Genomic DNA, 5,115 nt, shown 5'->3' with positions numbered 1-5,115 from the left:
TGGAAAAAAAGTTGGTCATTCTATGTCCCGCCCCCCAAGATGAATCTCTCAAACTATCTAGAATAATTTAGCTTTGTCACACTCCTGATATTTTAAAAATTCAAGATTAGTTTGATTTGACAAGAAAAATGGATAAACAGGCAAAAAGAACCTGGGGAGTCTAAGAGTTAAAATGAATTTGTTTAAATTTGTGTCTCTCTCCTTAGAAGTTATCTACTCTAGGCTCAAAGGGAATAAAGTTTGGGGTAAGATGTGGGGAGAGGGGGGCACAAAACTATAACTGGGGTCATGGAATACTTTATGATTTAAAAGAAGGCGCAGACTTTATTTACTCACCTTTCTGAAGTACAAGTATGGAGGCTATCTGGGGGAGTGGGTGGGTAAGAGCATTGGGTGCCTGGAGAGAGAGCCAAGAGGGGCTTAGGAAAGAGGTAGAAGGGATGATATGAAGAGATATAGATAGCCTATTTGGGAAAATTCCCTTGGGTCAGTCACCAACCAGAATCAATAAAGAAACATTCTTCTGAGATCACACACATGCCCCACTCTATTGTATTGCCAGCCCCGTTCTGTGCTTCTCTTGTTTTCCCATGAATCCCAACTCTTGGAACCGGAACCAAAGCTATAACAGCATAAACGCCAGTCACCTGTGTAACCCTCTGGGGATTTATCAGTGACTAAAACGGATACAAAGTCCTTCTCTTACAGAGTTTATAATCTAGGGTGAAGGGGAGACAGGCAATCTATAAAGCAAACTGGTGAAGTTTCCAGTACCTTAGATTGTTATAAATGCTTTAGAGAAAGATAAAACAAGGAAAAGGTGTAGGAAATAGGAGTGTTGCATGTTCATGAAGATCTCACTAAGGGGGGGAAATTGAGAAGCATGTATACTTAAAAATGCTTTACAAGTCAGGACATATTAGCTGGGTATTATTTTGGAGATTTAATTTTTGTAGAGCCAGTAGGTAAGTGCAAAGGAAAACTTTGCTTCTAAATCAATAAATAATAAAGGAAGAACACCAAGCACAGTTGGAAAAAGTTAAAGGGGGCTGACAGAAGGATCAAGCTTCCCTATGTTCTTAAGACTGTATTACTGCCATTTTATTTCATTTTCATTTGTTTGTTTGGAATTGACCAGAGAAATACTAGAATGTGCTCCTTGCCTGCACATTTTCCTACACAGCCCATAAACTGCCAACAAATACAATATTTTAAATGTGAAAGCCAGCATCTTTTGTATTTCAGAAATGTGATACTATAATGATTTTTTTTCAAGTTATGAAAGTGTTCTTTTTGAGTAGGAGAGGCATTCCAAATACTTCTTAAGTATTTGGCACTTAAGGGTAGATTTTTATTTTACTAAATTTAATAGATATTGATATTTACCCCAGTTACAGCACTTCAGTTACCCGAAGTGAAAGCACCATTTTAAGAATACATAGAACAATCACCTTTCCTGAATTATTCTGGCTACTGATTCTCCTGAGTGGATGACAAAAGTAAGGAAGCAGATCTGGGATTATATCACAAGTATTCATGTGATGTCAATTACAAGAAAATATTAAATTAGCTTGTTATATTTGATATAATCAGTAATTAATTACTTTGCAATCACGAAATAAAGCACGCTGGCTGTAGAATCTTTAATTTCTGGAAATCAACAGTGGCTTCTCAAGGAACAGGTAATTGTGCCTCCTTCCTCATGAGCATAAATATAGAAGTTTCGTCTATTTGGAGTCCTTACGTCAAAGTTTGGCATAAATTTGAAAACTGTAGAATACTTTGTGACAGAAGTCTGTAGATAGATCTTTCCCCTGACTTTGTTGGGTTGGCTCTATTTTCATTCAGAGTTGCAGCACCTGGAAGAACTGGCCTGGGGTTGCCTGAGCTTAGGTTCTTATTGCTGAACCAAAGCACTTAGTAAAATTATTATATTGGCATGACCATTAATTCCTTTTACAAAGTGTTGACCTGGTGGGTTGCCCTGCCCAGCTATCAGTCTCAACTCTTAGTCAATAAGAAAACAAAAAGAAAAAGTCTAAGCTTGAGGAAGCTAAATGACTGAAATCAATTTAATTTATGATAAATAATATCCCTTACAGTGACCACTTTTGATTTGTTATTGACTCTTTTCTTTACAAAATGGGGGAGGTTCACTGTTGTTAAAATCCATGAATACTTACTATTTTCATCTACTGGTAGTCCCTTACCATGATTACTTCAAATGATGCCATGTACTCATACAGCCAAAAATATATTAAACTTTTATATGTCTACCTTTTTAATGTGTTTGTATACTTGTTTTATTTGGAGTAATACTTAGGTTATCTAGGCTTTTAATTTTGCAGAATAATTTAGAAATCTAAGAAGAAAACAACAAAAGAGACAGAAAGGAAGAGCATTTTTGACTGGAAAGAGAGAACTCTTCATCAGGAAGAAATAATGAAACATAGATGCCAAGACAAAATTTCAAATACGATACCTTCCTCACTGTGAGTGCTTGGTTTGAGATGAAAAAGAGAAGAAACAGTCTCATTCCCATGATCTATTCATCCTTCAAACTACTGATTACATAGCAAGTACCTAAAAGAGGAATATAATTCAGTCTTCCTTAAAGAGTTCATGAACAAGTGCAGGACTGTTACATAAACATGTACGTGTGCGTGTGTATGTGTTTGTGTATATACACATGTATACAAACATGCATATATATACATTAGATGTATATGTAAGTATACAATTATATTGCATATAAATGTATTATGTATTATAATAAAATTATATATTATACTATATTATGTGTATAAAAGTAGTACAAGTCCAAGTTATTATATTGCAAATACAAAATACAAACAATTAGAATGGGGCATATACTTTAGTAGGTATATCTATATACTAAGATATATATATTAGCTTGTTTTCTTTGATACCAAAATGGTATATAACCACCAGCTGCCAATCAAATATGTCAATCAAAGCCAAATTTACATGTACACAAAACAGGCTTAAAAGGATGCAGCTAGAGCTTCTCACCACCATTGCCACTCTTGCTCTGGCAGTGGCCCACTTTCATTCTTGAAAGTGTACTACACTTGGGGCACCTGGGTGGCTCAGTTGGTTAAGTGTCTGCCTTCGGCTTAGGTCATGATCCCAGTGTCCTGGGATCGAGCCCAGCATCGGGTTCCTTGCTCTGCAGGGAACCCGCTTCTCTCTCTCCTCCCCACTTGTACTCTCTCACTCTCTCTCCTTCTCTCTCTCCAATTAATAAATAAAATACTTAAAAAAAAAAGTGTACTACATTTACCTACTCAATAAACTCTATCTCCCCATTCTGGTCTCAGGTCTCCAATTCCTTGGTGCATCTGGGACAAGAACCGAGTGACCCGGTGATATATATATACTTCCCCAAAGCCTTGTTTATTCCACATTAAACTACTTCTTATTTCTGCCTTTTGGCCAGAACCACCATCTTGCATTAATTCACCAAAATGACCAACACAAAGTGAAAGAGAGGCACCCATTATATGTTCTCTAGGCCTTTCAGAAAGCATGGAGTGGTTCTTTTGGCCACATGCGTGGGAATCTACAAGAAAGGTGATATTGTAGACATCAAGGGTAATGGAGACTGTTCAAAAAGGAACGTACTGCAAATGTTACCATGGCAACACTGGAAGTCTTCAGTGTTACCCAGCATGCTATTCACATTGTTATAAACAAAGTTAAGGGCAAGATTCTTACCAAGGGAATTAATGTATATATTGAGCATATTAAGCACTCAAACAGTGGAGATAGTTTCCTGAAGCATATGAAAGCAAATGATCAGAAAAAGAAGGAAGCCAAAGAGAAAGGTACTTGGGTTCAACTGAAGGGCCAGCCTGAACCACCCAGAGAAGCACATTTTGTGAGAACCAATGGACAGGAGCCTGAGCTGCTGGAACCCATTCCCTATGAATTCATGGCATGATAAGTGTCAAAAAAATAAAAGACCTCAAGACTGTTAAAAAAAAAACAACCAACAGACTTTTTATTTCTTTAGTTGTAATAACATTTCTGTGGGATAGTAAGGAATTTGTCTTACCTATTCCACAAGGGAGAATGTGTATATAAAGCATTTGCCTGAAGTTCAAGATAAATCATAGTAGAACTGAATTTTTAATCAAATGCCCTTCTAAACTAGTTCCCTTCTCTCTCCTTCTCTGTCTCTGCATCTCTCTCTGTTTCTGTTGCTCTTTTTATGTGACTGGCTCTTTTTTCCTTCTTTTTACTTATCAGTTCAAGTTTTCTGTATTGTATAGGATTATTTTTCATAATTTTTATTTGCTCATGACAATTTCCATTTCATCAAGTCGTCAACATTGTTAGCAATTGGATGTACATGGTATTTTTGTTAACGGTGAGGGGCCAGCTGCTATGGTATGGGAAGTCCTGAAGGAACAGATTTTAGTTATGGACCATCCACAAGGAATGTTTATAATTCCTTAGCAGAAACTGCATGGTTTTTACTGTGGGTGCAAAAATAATTTTTTCATCTCGCCTCAGGGTTCGATATTTTCAGGTGGATTTTGAGAGAGGCCTCTTTCAACAGTTCCATTCAAATTGTCCATTTACCTGTTCTTAGCTTTCACTGTGTATTTACCTTCATTTTAAACCATTCTGTACAATGGTACTAATAATCCTAATCTGGTTTTAGAATTTTCTAGAAAAGCAGCCTGGCCAAATTGCAATAAAATATATAAATTGGACATGACTTGTTTCATAAAAATACTAATTAGATGTGAGTTCTTGGCTAGGTTGACTTATTTGGGCCTCTGCCTGTTTATTATTGTTGACTTGTATTTTTGTGGGGGTGGATTTTAATCATAATTTTCACAAATCTCAGTATTTATACAAGAAATATTTACTCTCCATAACTGTTAAGTCCTACTGAAACCAAATTTCATAATATGATTATATAATATTTAAGATCCTGTGGTGAAATAGAAAAGAAATGAGATGCAGAGCTCAAGGTCCCCATGTGCTCAAAATCCAACATTAACAGAGGAACTTGAGTAAGTCAGTGAACCTGTTTTTGTCTCTCCACCTATTGAATGAAGGTTTTAAAAAGAGGTTGGTGTC

The 5,115-nt window shown here is 36.3% G+C and overlaps 1 pseudogene; it reads left to right on the top strand.

Annotated features, from left to right (window-relative positions):
• Positions 1–3,485: 3,485 nt before the first annotated feature.
• Positions 3,486–3,964, top strand: LOC110583649 (annotated as a pseudogene).
• Positions 3,965–5,115: the final 1,151 nt, after the last annotated feature.

The sequence above is a fragment of the Neomonachus schauinslandi genome, chromosome 8 (assembly GCF_002201575.2).
Source record: "Neomonachus schauinslandi chromosome 8, ASM220157v2, whole genome shotgun sequence".
Lineage (NCBI taxonomy): Eukaryota > Metazoa > Chordata > Mammalia > Carnivora > Phocidae > Neomonachus > Neomonachus schauinslandi.
This window is presented reverse-complemented; position numbering and strand designations above follow the sequence as displayed.